This window comes from Ranitomeya variabilis, chromosome 4, assembly GCF_051348905.1.
Source record: "Ranitomeya variabilis isolate aRanVar5 chromosome 4, aRanVar5.hap1, whole genome shotgun sequence".
In the NCBI taxonomy this organism is placed as follows: Eukaryota; Metazoa; Chordata; class Amphibia; order Anura; family Dendrobatidae; genus Ranitomeya; species Ranitomeya variabilis.
Window position 1 is genome coordinate 555,195,843 of NC_135235.1, and position 22,233 is coordinate 555,218,075.

Consider the following 22,233-nt stretch of genomic DNA (forward strand, 5'->3'; position numbering starts at 1 on the left):
AGTAGTAAATACCCTAAGGGTCGTTTATTTAATCTGTCTGTGCCTGAACACGCTGCTATGCGAGAATATATAAAGGAGTCCTTGGAAAAGGGACATATTCGTCCTTCGTCATCTCCCTTAGGAGCCGGTTTTTTCTTTGTGTCTAAGAAAGACGGCTCTTTGAGGCCGTGTATTGATTATCGACTTTTGAATAAAATCACGGTTAAATATCAATATCCGTTACCACTGCTTACTGATTTGTTTGCTCGTATAAAGGGGGCCAAGTGGTTCTCTAAGATTGATCTCCGTGGGGCGTATAATTTGGTGCGAATCAAGCAGGGGGATGAGTGGAAAACCGCATTTAATACGCCCGAGGGCCATTTTGAGTATTTGGTGATGCCTTTTGGTCTTTCAAATGCCCCTTCAGTCTTCCAGTCCTTTATGCATGACATTTTCCGCGATTATTTGGATAAATTTATGATTGTGTATCTGGATGATATTCTGATTTTTTCGGATGACTGGGACTCTCATGTCCAGCAGGTCAGGAGGGTTTTTCAGGTTTTGCGGTCTAATTCCTTGTGTGTGAAGGGTTCTAAGTGTGTTTTTGGAGTTCAAAAGATTTCTTTCTTGGGATACATTTTTTCCCCCTCTTCCATCGAGATGGATCCTGTCAAGGTTCAGGCTATTGGTGATTGGACGCAACCCTCTTCTCTTAAGAGTCTTCAGAAATTTTTGGGCTTTGCTAACTTTTATCGTCGATTTATTGCTGGTTTTTCTGATGTTGTAAAACCATTGACTGATTTGACTAAGAAGGGTGCTGATGTTGCTGATTGGTCCCCTGATGCTGTGGAGGCCTTTCGGGAGCTCAAGCGCCGCTTTTCTTCCGCCCCAGTGTTGCGTCAGCCTGATGTTGCTCTTCCTTTTCAGGTTGAGGTCGACGCTTCTGAAATCGGAGCTGGGGCGGTGTTGTCGCAGAGAAGTTCCGACTGCTCCGTGATGAGACCTTGTGCTTTTTTTTCCCATAAATTTTCGCCCGCCGAGCGGAATTATGATATTGGGAATCGGGAGCTTTTGGCCATGAAGTGGGCTTTTGAGGAGTGGCGTCACTGGCTTGAGGGGGCCAGACATCAGGTGGTGGTATTGACTGACCACAAAAATTTAATTTACCTTGAGTCTGCCAGGCGCCTGAATCCTAGACAGGCGCGCTGGTCGTTGTTTTTCTCTCGGTTTAATTTTGTGGTGTCGTACCTACCGGGTTCTAAGAATGTTAAGGCGGATGCCCTTTCTAGGAGTTTTGAGCCTGACTCCCCTGGTAATTCTGAGCCCACAGGTATCCTTAAAGATGGAGTGATATTGTCTGCCGTTTCTCCAGACCTGCGGCGGGCCTTGCAGGAGTTTCAGGCGGATAGACCTGATCGTTGCCCACCTGGTAGACTGTTTGTTCCTGATGATTGGACCAGTAGAGTCATCTCTGAGGTTCATTCTTCTGCGTTGGCAGGTCATCCTGGAATCTTTGGTACCAGGGATTTGGTGGCAAGGTCCTTCTGGTGGCCTTCCCTGTCACGAGATGTGCGAGGCTTTGTGCAGTCTTGTGACGTTTGTGCTCGGGCCAAGCCTTGTTGTTCTCGGGCTAGTGGATTGTTGTTGCCCTTGCCTATCCCGAAGAGGCCTTGGACGCACATCTCGATGGATTTTATTTCGGATCTGCCTGTTTCTCAGAAGATGTCTGTCATCTGGGTGGTGTGTGACCGTTTCTCTAAGATGGTCCATCTGGTTCCCTTGCCTAAGTTGCCTTCTTCTTCCGAGTTGGTTCCTCTGTTTTTTCAAAATGTTGTTCGTTTGCATGGTATTCCTGAGAATATCGTTTCTGACAGAGGGACCCAATTCGTGTCTAGATTTTGGCGGGCATTCTGTGCTAGGATGGGCATAGATTTGTCTTTTTCGTCTGCTTTCCATCCTCAGACTAATGGCCAGACCGAGCGGACTAATCAGACCTTGGAGACATATTTGAGGTGTTTTGTGTCTGCGGATCAGGATGATTGGGTTGCTTTTTTGCCTTTGGCGGAGTTCGCCCTCAATAATCGGGCCAGCTCTGCCACCTTGGTGTTCCCGTTTTTCTGTAATTTGGGGTTTCATCCTCGATTTTCCTCCGGTCAAGTGGAATCTTCGGATTGTCCTGGAGTGGATGCTGTGGTGGAGAGGTTGCATCAGATTTGGGGGCAGGTGGTGGACAATTTGAAGTTGTCCCAGGAGAAGACTCAGCTTTTTGCCAACCGCCGTTGTCGTGTTGGTCCTCGGCTTTGTGTTGGGGACTTGGTGTGGTTGTCTTCTCGTTTTGTCCCTATGAGGGTTTCTTCTCCTAAGTTTAAGCCTCGGTTCATCGGCCCGTACAAGATATTGGAGATTCTTAACCCTGTGTCCTTCCGTTTGGACCTCCCTGCATCCTTTTCGATTCATAATGTTTTTCATCGGTCATTGTTGCGCAGGTATGAGGTACCGGTTGTGCCTTCCGTTGAGCCTCCTGCTCCGGTGTTGGTTGAGGGTGAGTTGGAGTACGTTGTGGAAAAGATCTTAGACTCTCGTGTTTCCAGACGGAGACTCCAGTATCTGGTCAAATGGAAGGGATACGGTCAGGAGGATAATTCTTGGGTCACTGCCTCTGATGTTCATGCCTCCGATCTTGTCCGTGCCTTTCATAGGGCTCATCCTGATCGCCCTGGTGGTTCTGGTGAGGGTTCGGTGCCCCCTCCTTGAGGGGGGGGTACTGTTGTGAAATTGGATTCTGGGCTCCCCCGGTGGCCACTTGTGGAATTGAACTTGTGTGCATCATCCCCTCTGTTCACCTGCTCCTATCAGGATGTGGGAGTCGCTATATAACCTTGCTCCTCTGTCAGTTTCTTGCCGGTCAACAATGTAATCAGAAGCCTTCTGTGCTTGTTCCTGCTACTAGACAACTCCCAGCTAAGTTGGACTTTTGTCCTTGTGTGTTTTTGCATTTTGTTCCTGTTCACAGCTGCTGTTTCGTTACTGTGTCTGGAAAGCTCTTGTGATCGGAAATTGCCACTCTGGTGTTATGAGTTAATGCTAGAGTCTTAAAGGAATTTCTGGATGGTGTTTTGATAGGGTTTTCTGCTGACCATGAAAGTGTCCTTTCTGTCTTCCTGCTATTTAGAAAGCGGACCTCGATTTTGCTAAACCTATTTTCATACTACGTTTGTCATTTCATCTTAAATCACCGCCAATATATGTGGGGGCCTCTGTCTGCCTTTTGGGAAAATTTCTCTAGAGGTGAGCCAGGACTGTCTTTTCCTCTGCTAGGATTAGGTCGTTCTCCGGCTGGCGCTGGGCATCTAGGGTTAAAAAACGTAGGCATGCTACCCGGCCACTTCTAGTTGTGCGGCAGGTTTAGTTCATGGTCAGTATAGTTTCCATCTTCCAAGAGCTAGTTCTCATATATGCTGGGCTATGTTCTCTCGCCATTGAGAATCATGACAGCTTGGTTTTAACCTGCGAGACTCGGCCGTATCTCGCTATAGTGTGACTCTGGCCTAATAGAGAACGACTGTAAAGCAATTACGCTCTTGGTTACTTTACAACAGACCCAACCCAGAAAGTTGGCCAGTCCGCCGACGACCACTTACCATCAAAAAAGGCACGATAACCTAGACATTGATCCGCATGCGTGCAAAGATTCAAAAACTCTGCCGAAAAAATCTCAGATTGCCAACAACTACGACCATTAAACGAACTAAGAAATTCCATTCAAATTTCTAAATCTTCTCTCATAGCTGAATTAATTCTAATATGACACGTGGGAGATTTCACCCCTTTTGTTGTGTCATACAATCTTCTTAGAAATACCCTACCCATAGGTAAAATACAGAGAGCAAAATTCAATAGACCAAGAACAGACGCTCCTTCAAGGTAGTCTTCTCTTTTGCTAACAACTGCAAAATCTGAGTACGCAACTGCTGAACTTTCAATAAAGGAAGCCTACATTCCATAGCCAAAGAATCTATAGTTATTCCTAAAAACTCCAGGCACGTACCAGGGAAAAACATCTTTTTTTCGCCAATGGAACACCAAACCAATCCGAAATTTCCTTAAATTTCAGTAACAATTTCAAACATGTATCCGAACTATCATTACATATAAATAAAAAATCCTCTAAATAATGAGGATCCCCGCCTTCCTCGACCTCCTGCTGTAGCACCCATTACAAAAAAAGAAGAAAAAGCTTCAAAGTAGAAACAAGATAGAGAAAAACCCCCTCAGGAAAAATGCCTAAAATACAGCATAAATCATTGTATTATCCTTACGGTCTGTTATGATGTATGAATATCATATTGAGGGTACTGACTTGGAACCCCTTTTGAGTAAGGGCTCATTCAGGCGTCAGATTTTTGCGTTCGAGTGCCTGTGATTTTACTTGGTCTGCGGCAAATCGCAGAGGCATGTATGAGTTGAATCAGGAGGTTGGATCAATACAAGTCAGTTCGTCTGTGAAAAAATTGGACTGCACTCGGATGTCATTCGAGTCCAGTCTGATTTTAAAGACTTTCATAATGGAGATAGTGGAAAACTTTTTTTTTAATTTCTCCACGTACAAGAAAAACAGGTGCCACTTAGACCACACTCTAAACAAAATCTGATTGGAATGATTGGTCCATTTTTTCTCGTACGTGGCAAAATTGGAAGTGTGAATGAGCTCTAAAGGCTCATACTCACTAGCGCGAGACTCGGATGAGTCTCGCATGTTAATACCCGGCGCTGCTGCCGGCACTCAGGTCGGAGCGTGCGGCCGCATAGGAATACATGCAGCCGCACGCTCCGCTCCTCTGTGCCGGGTATTGCCGTGCGAGACTCATCCGAGTCTCGCGCAAGTGAGTATGAGCCCTAAGACTGGTTTTACACATTCAACATTCACATTTTAAGGGCAGAGACAGACTGTCGTATTTTTTGTGCGAGAATCGCATCGTAAACCTCGTACTGGCTGTCGGCTCTCCTGACCTGAGCTTGACAGCTGCACAGTAATCCATCATGCTGTCATGCTCGGGTCCAGGAGAGGTGCCGGGCCAGTCCATGCAGTGCGATGCGATTCTTGCACGAGGAATAGGGCAGTCTGACTCTGCCATAAGGTCTGTCCCACACGTCCAGATAATTCCGGTACCGGAAAAATCGGTACCGGAGTTATCCATGTCCGTGTGTCCGTGAGCTCACGTGGCACATCAGTGTGGCACACGTGCGGCAGCCGTGTGCCGCCCGTGTGCCGACTGGGTACCACACGGACCGTGCAGGAGACAGCGCTAAAGTAAGTGCTGTCCCCTGCTTTGGGTGCTGAAGCCGCCATTCATTTCTTCTCTCCAGCAGCGTTCCCTGGAGAGAAGAAATGAAAAATCATTGTTTTTTGGGTTTTTTTGCGGTTGTAATAAAGAACTTTGTCACCACCCCCCTCCCACCCCCTGTGCGCCCCACCGCTGGAAAGAAAATACTCACCCAGCTCCCTCGAAGCGTCCTCTCCATGCCGCAGCTTCTCCTGTATGAGCGGTCACGTGGTGCCGCCCATTACAGTGATGAATATGCGGCTCCACCTCCCATAGGGCGAACGCTGCTGGAGAGAAGAAATGAATGGCGGCTTCAGCATCACGCTGGGGGGACAGCGCTTACTGTAGCGCTGTCTCCTGCATGGCACACGGACTGCACACGGACAGCATCCGTGTGCGGTACGTGTTTTACACGGACCCATTGACTTTAATGGGTCTGTGTGATCTGTGCGCTCCCACGAACACTGACATGTCTCCGTGTTTTGCACGCGGACACACGGTCCGCGAAAACACGCTGACATGTGCAGAGACACATTGATTTTAATGTGTCTACATGTGTCAGTGTCTCCGGTACGTGAGAAAACTGACACCTCATGTACCGGAATCACTGACGTGTGAAACCGGCCTACGGCCCACAGTGTCCAGACCCGCCTCGAGTCTCCTGATCCAATCTCAATAGCATTATACTTGAATATGAGGCTGTTGACTTCAAGTCAGAAAACCCTCGGCTGGTATGGACTTTGTGGTCTATACTTGAACCTTGAATGTTGGATGTGTAAATCAGGCCTAAGAGGGGAAAGTTGATAACAAGTTGAGGATCTCACACTGGTGGACTTGGGTTATCATTGATGGACATTTATTAAAGATGATTGAAAAAATGTGCACAACCCTGTCCAGCATCCACTTCAGTGCTCCATGGCAGCTGCACCAGGGTAGTGCGAACTTCCTCAGCAGGCACTTGAATGCCTGCATCCTAATTTTGTAATTACTAGACCCCAAGAAGTCATGACTTCTGAAGTGAATGCCATACCAGGGTAATGCAATTTTTTGTGTGAGACATTGCATTTTGTTTGTGTGCAGTGCTGCATCAAAACTCATTGTGGAAACCTAACCTGAGGGTCCACATTCCATTGGGCCAATTTTCAGACCAAAATCCGCAACGACAAAGACCGCATCAAATCATGTCGTTTTTGTGACAGAATTTATTTTAAAAATGATTTGCAGCAAATTTGATCCCATCCATAGTACAGGGAAATTCCAACGGTAATTTATATCAAGCAGATTGAAAATCCCCACTACAGGGCAATTCAGACTGTAAAATGTTTCCATAGCATGTGAATGTGATTTGGTAAAATCTTATCCACAACACTGCTACTGTAGAATGCTGGGTATTTTCAAAAATCCATAGCATATTTGCTATGTGAGAACATGCCATTAGTCCCCAGAGTCTGCTCCTTGTCAGTACACAATCACATGGTTTTGTGCAGGGGCTGACTGGCCCAGGTGGCAAAGAGGCAAATGCCCCCCGGGCCGCTCCCCCAGCAGCTGTTCAGGGCCGGCTGCCTGGTGGTGGCTACAGCCACACAGCAAATTGTGAGCAGCCATGTCTGCTGTACTGTGACGTGCGGCTGGCAGCAGACACAGCTGCATCAGTTAGCGCACACGTCTGCGCTGGGGCCAGGAGCTATGCTTGGCTGTCACCTTGATGGCTGCGCAGCTACTGCTCCCTTCATGTTCTCTATACTTCCAGGTTAGCTGTTGGACATGCGCGATGGCGTCCTCATGCACACACCGACATGACCCGGATGCTAGGAGCAGAGAGGCACTGCAGGGGAGCGACTGGTGAGGTAAGTATGAAGAACTTTTTTGTTTTCTTTATAAAATAAATTTAATGGTGGGTAACTGCAAGTTATGAAGTGGGGGGTGTAAGGAGGCTGCACATGATGGAATTTGTGGGTTAAAGGAGACTGCACATGATGGAGTGAGGGGGTAAGTGGGGCTGCACATGAAGGTTGAGTGGGGCTGTACATGATGGAGTGGGGCTGCACATGATGAAGGGGAGTGGGGCTGTACATGATAGTTTAGTGGATAAAGGAGACTGCACATGATGAAGTGGGGAGAGTGGGGCTGTACATGATGGAATGGGGCAGCACATGATGATGTGGGGGTAAGGGGGATTGTGCATGATGAAGGGGGAGTGGGGCTGCACATGAAGTGGGGGGTAAGGGGGACTGCACATGATGAAGTGGGGGGTAAGGGGGACTGCACATGATGAATTGGGGGTTAAAGGGGACTGCACATGATGAAGTGGGGGGTAAGAGTGACTGCACATGATGAAGTGGGGGGTAAGGGGACTGCACATGATGAAGTGGGGGGGGTAAGGGGACTGCACATGATGAAGTGGGAGAAGGGGACTGCAGGACTGCACATGATGAAGTGTGTCTGATGTGGGACTGCTCATGATGAAATGGAAGGGGGATAGGGGGCTGCAAATGATGAAGGGGCACTGCAGATGAAGTGAGGGGGTGATCAGGGACTGCAATGAATGAAGGGGACTTCAAATTAAAGTGGGGGGACTGCAAAATGATAAATTCAGTGTGAGGGACAGGGGACAGCAATTTAATTGAAGGTGGGGTGGGGAGAGCAAATGATCAATTGAAGAGGGGGTGGGGAGAGCAAATGATGATCTAGGGGAAGAACAAGTAATGAATTTTAAGGGTGGGGAAGTAAATGATGTATTGAATGTGGGGTAGAGCAGTTGATAATGAATAGAGGGTGAGAGAGAAAGACATGACAATGAATTGGGGTGGGAGGGGCATGTAACTATAATGAATCGGGGTTAGGGTTAGAGTGGTAGGTACATAGTGGGGGGCGTTGAGGATGAAGTGACTGGTAATGAATTGGGGGAAAGAGTACAGGTGCTAATTAATTTATATATTAAATGGGGAAAGTGGCTATTTATAGTTAGTGGGTGCACAGTGGTGGATTATTATTTATATTTGGAATGGTCAGTTAATAATAATAATTATAATAATTTTATTTCTATAGTGCCAACACTTTACATTTTAGAGGGGACTTGTACAGACAATGGACATTAAGCATAACAATGAACACATAGATCAACAGATACCAAAAGGAATGAGGGCCCTGCTCGCAAGCTTACAATCTATGAGGTTGCGTAATAACCAATTATATATTGTTTGTGGGTGCACCTCTGTATTCAGATGTCTAGTGTACACCATGTTCTAAATTATTATGCAAGGTGTAGGATCCTTCAAAGGCTTGCTGTGGTGCATAAACCTACTATTCGGCCACCCCTAAACAGTGTTCACAAACAGAAACGGTTGCAGTGGGCCCAGATGCACATGAAGACTGATTTCCAAACAGTCTTGTTTACTGATGAGTGTCGAGCAACCCTGGGTGGTCCAGATGGATGGAGTAGTGGATGGTTGGTGGATGGCCACCATGTCCCAACAAGGCTGTGACGTCAGCAAGGAGGTAGAGGAGTCATGTTTTGGCCCGGAATCATGGGGAAACAGCTGGTAGGGCCCTTTAAGGTTCCTGAAGGTGTGAAAATGACCTCTGCAAAGTATAGAGTTTCTGACTGACAACTTTCTTCCATGGTATAAAAATCAGAATTGTGCCTTCTGGAGCAAAATCATCTTCATGCATGTCAATGCACCATCTCATGCTGAAAAGAATAACTCTGAGTCATTGGCTGCTATGGGCATAAAAGGAGATAAACTCATGGTGTGGCCACCATCTTCCCTTGACCTCAACCCTATACAGAACCTTTGGAATATCATCAAGCAAAAGATCTATGAGGGTGGGAGGCAGTTCACATCAAAACAGCAGCTCTGGGAGGCGATTCTGACTTCATGCAAAGAAATACAAGCAGAAACTCTCCAAATACTCACAAGTTCAATGGAGGCGAGAATTGTGAAGGTGATAACAAAGAAGGGTTCCTATGTTAACATGTAACTTGGCCTGTTAGGATGTTTTGGAGTTAAATAGCTTTTTTGCTCAGTGAATGTGACCTCCTAATGCTGAAAATTCCACAAATGAGCATTTTCAGTTCTTTAAAACAGATCAAATGTTTAGAAATTCTACTGTGCCTAATAATTTGGAACAGTGCATTTTGAGTTTTTATTCATTTTGGAGATTATAATGTTATCATTGGGAGGTTTCTCCAATAAAATTCGATGTATACTCTAACGGGTGATGACTTTTATTAGACTGTCATTTGCACAGACCATTTAGGAAAATCTGAAAAAAATATAATTTGCATAATAATTTGGAACATGGTGTAGAAGAAAGGGAAAAAGTGGGGAATGTGGTCTGGAAGCCGTGCTCTAGGTAACTGTGTTATTTTATGCAGAGACGAGTCCTGGCTGGAAGAAGTGATGGCAGTCTGTGCTGGATGAAAATGAAAAGCAAAGATGAAGGACTTCAGCTAGAGACGTCACTAGTGAGTCAGTGTATTACCTGTACACTGACACTATACACTGTATACTATATACAAAGCTCCTATGTATAATGTCACTGGCAGTGGTGATCACTGTATTACCTGTACACTGACACCTTATACAGATCTCCTGTGTATAATGTCACCAGTGATCACTGTAGTATCTTTACACTGACCGTAAATACAGAGTTCCTGTATACAATGGCACTTAGTGTTGTACTTTTTTAAAATTAGTGATCAGTATTGTAGTATACAAGTAGTAAAAGTTGTACACTTCCTGACAGAAGTAATGTCGCTTATCCATGTTATGTAAATAAAAGCTTATAACCTGATGTTAAATTCATCCATTGGTTGTATAAATTATTCTTTTGAAAGCTGAAACCTTCCAAAATGTGGTTTAGGTTAAGAAAATAAATTGACATCAATGCAGAAATATTGATCAGTTAATGGACACAGAATGGTCAGATTTTAGCAAGACAAAAGTTTTGTCGCCTGGTCATATAATGCACCCAATCCTAGATTACATCCTCACCTGTGCTCAGTAAATGATTGGTTATTTAGTGTGTGTGTATAAAAAGAAACCCAGCACCCCAGACCTTCACTTGAACTGCAACTTGAGCTCTTGACAACATGCCAAAAATCCACCCTGCGACCAAAGCCTGGATTATCAAGAGGCTGAAGACCAGATCCACTGCAGAGGTGGCAGGCACCTTTAATGTGTCTCAGCGTCAAGTACAAAGAATAAAAAAAAAGATTTGAAGAGACTGGATGTCACGGGGGTACTGGGTAGACTACAGCTGATTACCGGGGCCCCTGCAATATCCCTCAAACTAGGGAAACCCTGTCTGTCCCTCTCCCAGAGTTTACACTGAAGGTGTGCATGTCTGGGCCGCCAGGCCTGACCCTGAGTCCTGTTTCAGTACTAAGCTGAAATCTCCACCCGCCACCCAGTGATAAGACCTCTCACCAACCCCCACAGAAAGCACAGACAGGGAAAACTAAAAAATGCACCACGCCGCAGACACACAGGAAAACACTATAATGTGCACAGGGCAAAACAAATACAAATATAGGAAGGAGAAATATGACAAAGGATAATACACCACCAGATACGATATTTCCTCTCCTACACCACCACTCCAGACCGAGATCACCAGGCACAAGACACAAGCTATAATCGGCGACGCCCAAAGCCCAGCAAAACTATTTAAAGGCAATGGGCGTGACTAAGCCTCCAACCCGAGTACCAGCCAGATTAACCCTGGACAATCTGGATCAATCTAGCCGGCGCCACTGAGCATATAGTGGACGAATAAGGAATTACCGCTGTCTGTCGGACGCCCTAGTGTGAACAACGTCCGACATGACACTGGAGATGTGTTTGACTAGCCCAGGTCCGGCAGACCCCGCAAGACAACTGCTCAGGAGGAATGTTTGTTGGTTAGAAAATCCAAAGCAAGCCCCTCTTCCACAGCAATAGAGCTCCAACAGGTCTGGTCACCTCAAGTCCCTGTGTCAACTAGTAAAAGTTAAATTCACCGCACGTGACACGCCGATCGTTAGCAAGGCGCGGGAGCGCCGCTTGTCATAACAGACACTGCAGGTCCACACTACTGGACAGGATCTTCCATAGGCGGACATTTAGATTACAATAGAGCTTATATTGCACCGCTGGGACTTTCCGCCTTCTCTGTGTATCACTATCTTAGCTGGAACAAGCGATTACGTGACAAAGGCTCTGGTTGAGCCGAAACATTGTATATAACAAAATCGCAGATGCTGTAATATTCTGTTACGCTCCCAGTTTATGTATAATAAATTTATACCAGACTTTGCATAAGAAACCTAGAGAGAGTGCAGTGAATTTAACTTTTACTGTTATTCTGGGCCATTGGTCCGTTACACCAGCACCTCGCCATATTAAAGCTGAGTGCACACCTAAACCTTTACCTGTGTCAACTAGAACAGTTTGTAGGATTCTGTCTCAAAATGGCCTCCATGGTCGAATCAGTGCCCAGAAGCCAGCACTAAACAAAAGGCAAATAAAAAACCGTGTGGCATTTGCAAACTCCCACAACCTGCTAAATAGATGGACACTGGAAAAGTGGCAGAAGATGGATTTCTCTTCAGTAGAATTACACCATAGCTGCCACAAACACTGCAGGAGACCTACTGGAGCCCGTATGGATCCAAAATACACCCAGAAGACAGTTAAATTTGGTGGTTGAAAGATCATGGTCTGGGGTTACATTCAGTATGGGGGTGTGCGAAACATTTGCAAGGTGGAAGGCAATATCAATAGCCTAAAATATCAAGAAGTATTAGCTACCGCTTATATTCCAAATCATAAAAGGGGTCAAATTCTGCAGCAGGATGGTGCTCCATCTCATACATCCATCTCTACAACAAAGTTCCTCCAGGCAAAAAAGATCAAGGTGCTCAAGGACTGGCCAGCCCAGTCACCAGACATGAACATCATTGAGCATGTTTGGGGAAGGATGAAAGAGGAAGCTTGGAAGACAAAACCAAAGAATGTAGATGAGCACCACAACTTCATTCATCAATGTTATGCAACATATATTCGTATTTTAAGTTAATTATTTGTCTGTGGGCAACAAAAATTTTGTCTTGCCAAAATCTGACCATTCTGTGTCCATTAACTGATCAATATTTCTGCTTTGATAACAATTTATTTTCTTAACCTAAATCACATTTTGGAGGGTTCCAGCTTTCAAAAGAATAACTTATACAACCAATGGATGAATTTAACATCAGGTTATAAGCTTTTATTTACATAACATGGATAAGCGACATAACTTCTGTCAGGGAGTGTATGGTGGCATCATTGGTCTTTGTATAGAATGTAGTTTCATGTAGAGGTAATGGTGATATAATATTATGTATTCTCTGTGTAGTGGTGACAGTAGTAGGCACTGTGTAGCTGTATTGTGCGTATGTTTGTAAGTAAGCTCCGTTGTGGCACCATATCTAAGCAATAAGCTTGGTTCTGGTACTCTATCAATGTAGTAATCTAGATTATGGTACTGTATGTATGTCGTAATCTCAGTTCTGCTCCAGTTTCTATGTAGCAGACTTGGTTCCATGTAGTAGACTTATTAAGCTCGGTTCTGCTCCCTTATCTCTGTAGTAAGCTCGGTTCTGCTCCCATATCTCTACAGTAAGCTCAGTTCTGCTCCCATATCTCTGTAGTAAGCTCGGTTCTGCTCCCATATCTCTGTAGTAAGCTCGGTTCTGCTCCCTTATCTCTCTAGTAAGCTCGGTTCTGATCCCTTATCTCTGTAGTATGCTAGGTTCTGCTCCCATATCTCTGTAGTAAGTTTGGTTCTGCTCCCATATCTCTGTAGTAAGGTCGATTCTGTTCCCATATCTCTGCAGTAAGCTTGGTTCTGCTCCCATTTCTCTGCACTAAGCTCGGTTCTGCTCCCATATCTCTGTAGTAAGCTTGGTTCTGCTCCCATATCTTTGCAGTAAGCTCGGTTCTGCGTCCATATCTCTGTAGTAAGCTCGGTTCTGTTCCCATATCTCTGTAGTAAGCTCGTTTCTGCTTCCTTATCTCTGTAGTAAGCTCGGTTCTGTTCCCCTATCTCTGTAGTAAGCTTGGTTCTGCTCCCTTATCTCTGTAGTAAGCTCGTTTCTGCTGCCATATCTCTGTAGTAAGCCCCGTTCTGCTCCCATATCTCTGCAGTAAGCTTGGTTCTGCTCCCATATTCTTGCTGTTAGCTCAGTTCTGCTCCCATATCTCTGTAGTAAGCTCGGTTCTGCTCCCATATCTTTGCAGTAAGCTCGGTTCGGCTCCCATATCTCTGAATCTAGTAAGTTCAGTTCTGCTCCCATATCTCTATAATAAGCTCTGTTCTGCTCCCATATCTCTGTAGTAAGCTCTGTTCTGCTCACATATCTCTGTAGTAAGCTCCGTTCTGTTCCCATATCTCTGGAGTAAGCTCGATTCTGCTCCCATATCTATGCAGCAAGCTCCATTTAGTTCCCATATCTGTGTACCAGCCTGTTTTTAAAGTCTGTTATCTCTGCTACTTTAATGCAGTGGCCAGATATAAGCAGGGAAAAGGAGGGCCACCGCAACACGAGGGCCACTACCTTGTGATTGCCCCCCAGGCTGAAAATTGCCAGCCAGCCCCTGGTTTTGTGCCAAGTCAAAAATACTGCAAACATAAATTAGGAGCCAACACACAAGACAATTGTAAGAGTGCTGACAGTGCTGCTCCTGAAAAGATCCATGCTACTTATAATCGGATATGTCCAAGCTGTGCTCATTAGGTGGGATGTGGGAGGCGATACATTTTTTCCATACTACTATCCTACATATACAATTATAAACTACTAGCAAACTAAAGGAGACCCCATCATCTAAAATTAACTTCTTTTGAGCTTCATTATTAAACAATACAATTTTCACATTGACCACCAGGTGTCAGTATAACTTGAAAAGGAAAACCAGCTCAGTTTACAGCCTGCAGTGAATAAGTTTTCATCTTGTTATTACTAGCAAATAGAAGGTTAAAGGAAATATGGCATCACACCTATTGCTTAAAATCAGGTTTTTATGTTAAATTAATTTCTATTTGTAATTGTAATTATGTGAAAATATTTGATGCTTTTTTTTTTTTTTTTTTAATTTTCACATCACTGGGACTTTGAGAAAAGGGAACTAGTTTGATTGCCGAATGTGGAGCCGGGAAGTACCGTAATTTTTCTCCTAATATGGGGCTATTAGCATCTGCCTTTGGCTAATCCTTTTGACCATTTACTACAGTGCCACAGTGATACCAGATACAACTCTGTAGGTGGTCGCAGCTCCGAATAAACATTTTATGAAGTGACCTACTGTACATTCCAAATTTACGAACACTATTGTAAGGGCTTGTGTAGAGTGCTACTAGATAAAACATTGGATCACACTCAGACCAATGTTATTAAATGAGGCCGTGCACGTCAGAGGAAAGAAATCGCAGAATGCACGATTTGCCTGATAATCGGATAACACTCAGCCTTTTAAGTCTATAGGCCTGTGAAAAAAATCGGACTGCACTCGGGAGACATCCGAGTGCAGTCTGATTTTCATGGATCAAATGGAGACGGTGGAGAAACTTTTTTTCTTCTCCACATCTGAGAAAAAGGGATCCCACTCTGATCATACTGTGGTATGCATAATCGGACCGCTTTTCTCAGATGTGGAGAATACGGTCGTGTGACCGTAGCCTGAGACGCATAATACCAGTCCTTAAACATCAGAAAAACAATACTTTTACTTCAATAATGCACAAATGAAGAAGTATCATAGTTTATTTATTGTGTAACTTCTATACATCCAGTTTGATCACATAGAAAACAGAGCATTATATGAGGCTACTTATACATTTACAATGATCCCAGGCGGAGGTGTAACATGAAACTCTAGATAACAGATTTGTTAGCCTACATTCACACGTTTTTCTTTTTCTGCAGTCGAAAACTAGGAGGTTTTCAAGTGGGAACTGCTTCAGGGAACGCCAGAGTTTTTTGAGTTTTTGTTTATTTTATCTTGAATTGTTTTGTTAACTTTAAATTTTTCAGCACTTTTTAAACCATTTTTTGTATGTTTTTTGTCACCCATTAAGCAATGAATAAAATCCTCGTGTTTATTATGCGAAAATGCTGACAAAAAGCTGAAAGCTTCGGGGAGTTTCTTTAGACTTCAATTGTACCGTATAAAGGGTCTTCCTAACAGAAAACGCTCGAAAAATTGATATGCCACTTCTCTTTAATATTTGGCTTCTTTTAAAGCCAGAAACCTATAAAAGACAACAAAATTAACAGTGTGACTATGACCTTACATGGACCTCCTACCTGGGCCATTTTTAATAGTAGAGTTGCCTTATGTTGTAGAGGGGGGTAACGGTTGGCTCTGCACCCCCTATAGAGACAACCCCTAGTCCCATGTGCTCTCAGATCAGTTGGATCTGGTTTCTATACTGTATGGAAACAGCCTAAACTCTTATAACCTCCAGACCATTTACCTGTTCACATAGCTGGATGTCAAAGTGTACAACAGATCAATCAGCATTTTTAGATACATAAAAAAAATCAATGTCATTTTATAATTTAGTCCTTGGAGTGTTTATCATCTTAGACCTTATCCAGAAGCGCATATTGTAGCCATGGTTTACTATCTATATTCAACATGTAACATTGTGATCCCTCGTTGCTCTACTAAACCAAACTAACAAGTTTATGAGGTCCTTATCTCAGAGATCTTCACCAGAAAATTGGGGGTCTCATGCCCCTGATAAAAATTAAATACTAGCAGCCCACAGCAACTGCTTTAATCACTAAACCAATGAAAGAGGTGGCTGCACTTGTCTTGCGCACTCTCCATTGATGTTAATATAGAAGTTATTGACCCCGGTTCTTCTAAAAAGTGAAGTGTAACCCTCAACTATCAAGCATTTATGATCCAGCGAGAAGAAAGACAGGACAACAGATGATGTTGGGGAAGAGAAGGAAATGGCCTATTGAATTACAACGGCCAATCCTTTTCTTCTCCCTGTAGATAAGTCTCCCTCATCGAGAACAAGTGTGTTCGTTCCTGTTTATAGGAATCTTAGGAAAGATAGCTGTCATCCAAATGTTTGGCTGACAGCTGTCTAGTGTTTACAAGTGGCCATTACTCTTCTAACATTAAGTATGACTAGATCTAAAGGCTCTCATACACATCAGACAAAAATTGTCTGAACCCATCAATATTGCTCGGGATCGGTCAACGGTCTATTGTGTATGGGGGTCTCCCAAGGGACATAAGAATTGGGCATTTTGAATTTTAATAAATTACTCAAGTTATTCAGGAAATAAGCAGCTGGCAGAGTTATTTGGCAGCGGCTTTCTCCTCTCTCCCCTTTGAAAGCACATGTAGAATCAGCCGAGCGTTCCTTCATAAGGTGGAGTCGGGGAGATATCCGATAAATAAGTGCTCAGCTATCGCATGCGTATGGCCAGTGTAGGCAACTTGTTTATCAAAAACCCAGTCTATATGGAGGAACCTGTAGCTATATAAGGGTTGGATTTCTAATGAGTATTCATAATGAGACATATTTTTATTACCGAACACAGGTAAAAATGAGAAGCAAATCGAGAACATTAGCTAGAACAATGCTGAAATGTAATACCAAAAAGCAACTTATATTTGCACTGAACATGAACAGCCCAATACACAGAACATGCCATATACAATCCGCAGAAGACTGATGATTACATGTTTGCTGCACACATAGACACATTTCCCAGATGACATCATTGTCATTACTAACCTCTAACACCTCAGCTATGCAAGATCATTTCAGATTATTCTCTGGGACATGTAGCACTGACCCTCCTCCATCTCTACATGAGCATCTGGCTCCTCAGCTATTGGACAAAGTTCAGAGAAATGTGGAAATGTGCCGATCACAGGATTCCTGACATCAGATATACCCAGCCTGGCTTATTTGGCTTGGAGTGGAAGAACGATACTGACATAAACAAAGTGAAGGAGACTTACCGTACTCTTAGGAGCATGCATACATGAGAATAGGGAGACATAGATTTATACCTAGAGCTGCCTATATATGTGTATATTTACAGATGTCACTGTATGCAAGAATGGAGGGCCTTGGTTCTCGGTATTTAAAAGCCATGATAAGACTATGTCTAGAATCTTATTCACTTGAATAATGTAATACCAGACACGGACAATGGCAATATCGCTACATGATCATGTTTTTAATCTATCTCTGCCCTTCTCTGGTTTTTGTAAAGCCATAAACTGTGAACCAAGTAAGAGAAGGACCAAGATAGAAGGAAAACAATTAGGTGGGAAGGTGTACCAAATGTTATGACTATGCCAAGAGAGCACTGAGCGCCTTTACTTGATTTGAGCAGTCATTTTGTGCTGACTGACTCCCTTTAAAGGGATATTCCCAACTTGTCTCTAGAGCAGCTCAGAACTATGCAGTCTTTACTTACTTCCTTAGGCTACGTTCACATTTGCGGTCCGCGCCGCAGCGTCGGGCGCCGCAGCGGCGCCGCATGCGTCATGCGCCCCTATATTTAACATGGGGGCGCATGGAAATGCGGTGCACTTGCGTTTTGCGCCGCATGCGTCACTGCGGCGCACGCGTCCGGGCGCAGAGGACGCAGCAAGTTGCATTTTTGCTGCGTCCAAAATCAATAGAAAAAAGGACGCATGCGGCGCAAAACGCAGCGTTGTGCATGCGTTTTGCCGCGTTTTTGTTTGCGTTGTGCGTTGCGGCGCCGACGCTGCGGCGCACAACGCAAATGTGAACGTAGCCTTATTGCTGCTCCTTGAGTGACAGTTCTGGTGAGTAGCTTGATTATGCTACAACACATTAATGGTCTGTCACCTTTGAACAAGCATATAACTTAGAAAAGTGAGAGAAGTGATTGAGAGAACCACTCTGGAAACTGGTCATGCCTTGGGATTGTGATTCCACAGGACTGATAAAAGCAGTATGGTAAGGAGCTGACAGGGAGGGAGAGGGAAGTGAACAACTAAGGCTGCTGTCACACTAGCAGTATTTGGTCAGTATTTTACCTCAGTATTTGTAAGCCAAAACCAGGAGTGGGTGATAAATGCAGAAGTGCTGACGTGTTTCTATTATACGTTTCCTCTGAGTGTCCCACTCCTGGTTTTGGCTTACAAATACTGAGGTAAAATACTGACCAAATACTGCTAGTGTGACGGCAGCCTAACTCCTGAATAAAAATGTATGAACTGGAGACAGCTAACTGGTATTTTAGGAGTCAATGTCTCACCTGGAATGCAACTGCTATGCATATTCGGCCCGACTCTGGTGACCAAGCTCTTTGGAATCAAGCTGTACACTATGTAAGATAAGAGCTCTCATTGCAGTAGATTGTCAGCAGATAGCAATTGCAAATTTGCTTATTATAAGGCTATCTAACTAACTATAGCAATTTAATTCTATGAGAATAGCCCTTCAAGGATAAACTATCACTGTGATCTCTTTATTTGAGTTATTAGACTTTAGTTAAACTAATTGGTACAATGGTACTCGATGAGCACATTCCCATACTCTTGTTTATAAAGAAGCGAGAAAAAAACGCATACTTTATGTAAAAAACTAAGGAAAATAGCTGCTACTCCAATAGCAATGCAATAAACGTGATAGTACAAAAAATTAATAATATATCATGTCGTGTAAAAGCCTGAAAAACATATGAAACATAATGCAATAATATATACATAAAAAAACTGAAAATGTAGCACAAAACTGTATATTTATACTGACACATCTACTTTAGTACGAGACGAGATCTATACATGTTGCTTTTTTTTGCCTGATTGTCAAACCAAAATTATAGTGGTGATCCTGTCTATTTTTTTTTTCTTATTACAAATTGCTTCCATGTTTTTTTTTTACAGCTTCTACGCAGATCTATGTGTCTCAAAAGTAACAGTCACAAAGTTGCCACTATGCCTCTTATGACTTGCTAATCTATTAAACATATTTTTCAATTTAAGACTCTAAGGGGGAACGTTTCTCCTTGGGGAGAGTACCAAGCCAGCATAAGAAGACGTATAGGCCTTGCAATGCTTCTCTGAAAATTAAAATAATCTCTTCAGAGGGGAAGAGGACTTGAACTCTAGTGACACTTATTGGATTTAGCAATTTGCAGACACGTGTTTCGTGGTGTTTGCCCCTCCTCAGTGCAAAGCAGGATATTTGATTTGGCTAGCCAGCACTCTTCAGAAGGAGAGACATTACTCTGGCTTGACCCTCTCCACAATGAGACATGTTCCCTCTTAGACACCCAGCAGAGGCCTCTCACCTACATAAGGCAGATCTCATGCTTTGTTCTGAGGAGGGGAATCCCTCCCTCCTCTCCCCGAAACACATGTCTGCAAATGAAGTTTCTGGTTTGGCTTCTTATCCTAAGTGTACTGTCACACAGTGGCACTTTGGTCGTTACGACAGCACGATCTGTGACGTTGCAGCGTCGTATGATTATCGCTCCAGCGTCGTAGACTGCGGTCACACGTTGCAATACACGGCGCTGGAGCGATAATTTCATGACGTATTTGCGATGTAGAAGCCGTTGGTTACTGTGCGCACATCGTATACAACCTGTGTCACACGATGCAATCATGCCGCCACAGCGGGACACTTGACAACGAAAGAAAGTTCCACACGATCTGCTACGACGTACGATTCTCAGCGGGGATCCGGATCGCAGTAGCGTGTCAGACACAGCGATATCGTAAATATATCACTAGAACGTCACGGATCGTGCTGTCGTAGCGACCAAAGTGCCACTGTGTGACAGTACCCTAAGTCATGTGGCAAAGCTTGTTAATGGTTCGATATTGACTTTTAGGATTGCTACATCCAATAGGTCCTCAACCTCTCTGAATAGGCTACTTTCAATTCAAGGTTCCATTCACACAGCTGTGTACAACATCCTAAAGCTGTTTTTTTTTCTGGACAGCACACGACCCATAGAGTTTCATTCATTCATACAAAGATTTGTGCTCTTGGTCCATGAAACTCAGGGCATGTTTTACTCTCAACTATTTTGTGGATCAGACTCAACCATTAAAGTCTATGGAGATTCACCGTATGTAAAATGGATGACACAGATACAACAGACTTTAAATTTCAGTTTTCCATCTGAGTTATATCTGTTTTTAACCAATCCATTGTTAAGAGTGAATTTATGAAAAATGTTCAGATGTTCTACCTACTACACTCGGAAAAAAATGGATGAGAAAAAAAAATGAAGCAACTAGGATGTCACCTGATAGAAAAAAAAACATTGTTTCTCTCGGATGGTAACACTCACATAGATATGTGAATGTAGCTTACAGGGATTGTCAAATGAAAACAACTTATCACTTATCGACAGGATAGGAGGTACGTTATTGATCAGTGGGGTCTGACTGCTGGGATCCAAACTAATTGGTGGGACAGAGAATATTTATCCCCGAAGAGGACACTTTTACTCCTACCTTGTGCAAACCTGATTGCTGTTGCATTTATGCTCTATATGGGGCTACTGGAAAAAGCCAAGCACAATACTTGGCAGACCCTGAAGGGTGAATGAAGTGGTGGTCGAGTATGGTCGAGGTGGGAGTCACTCTATTCTAATGCAGGTAGCTCTGCCCCGTTCTAATGAATGCTGGTTCTAGTGGTCAGTCCCCATCAATCATTACGTTATCACTTATGTTTTAGATTGCTGATAATTTGTTTTCACTGGACAACCCCATTAATACTTGCCAAGAAGAAAAAAGTATACAGTGAGTATGTGTCACGGGTTTACCATGACAGAGAGGAGCCACAAGACTGCAGCATCTGATTTCTCCTACTCCTGCACAGATTAGAAGCACTTCACCTTCTTATTAAACAGTGTAAATTTCTTTTAGCAGTGTAGGGGTTAATCTGCTCAGTTGAGAGCTCCCTGGAAGCTTTCCTGTGTTAGGGCTCTCAGCTGTGCACTGTTAGCCACTCCCATCTTCTATATAATCTGGGCCCTGCTAGCAATCATTGTCAGAGCTAGCTTATGCTTCATGGCTGGAGGTTGTTGGTTATTATTGGAGAAGGTATTTCGTGGGTTTATCTGTGACTGTTGTTAGGTTTTGAGTGTGTAGTAATTCCCTTTCTTCTCCTACTTTGGGTTAACCCCAACATGTACTCTCTGATGCATTCCTCTGTTGTATATTTGTATGTTTTGTATATTTCGTTACCCCTGTTCGAATTACCTTGTTAGTCTGGTTGGTGTACTACAGTATACTACTACTCCCCTCTTTCCTGGGTAGGGGAAGGGTACAGACTGAGGGCGGATTTAGGAGCTATAGCAAAGGACATGGCCCCGGCATCTTCATCATCAGATGTAATCCGGGGAACAGGGCGAGCTAGGGTGCCCCTAGCGTTAGGGACGGGAAGGAGCCCCTTGTCTCGGGACACCTGGCGACAGAGTCGTCACAGTATGTAGGAGTTTTCTACCTTTGCCCCTTTTCCAGATGTCTTCCACCGCATGTTTCATGCCCCTTTTACATCCCTTCCTTACCCCCTAAGGTCAAGGAACCATACAGAAGCGATGCTCTGCAGGAGGTTTTTGGAGGATTGAGCATCCCCATGGGAGATTTGCCAACTCTTTTTAGAGTGCGGGAGGCAGGGGGAGTTTTCAAGTATTAGATCAATGCTAGTATTCTTATATCTCAGGCTTTCCAAGCCTTCACATCTGTATTTCTTGGCTTGAACCTCCTTAGAAAATCTCTCAAGCCAGTGTAGATGAACAGCGGTCTCACATATGAGTGATTCCCATAAGAATTGCATGTTGGCACCAGCCTTCCAGGAGACATGGCCGAGGAGTCGGATATTGCCGGATAAAAATAAATGAAGAGAGGATAAGAACTGCTTCAGGAAATGACCA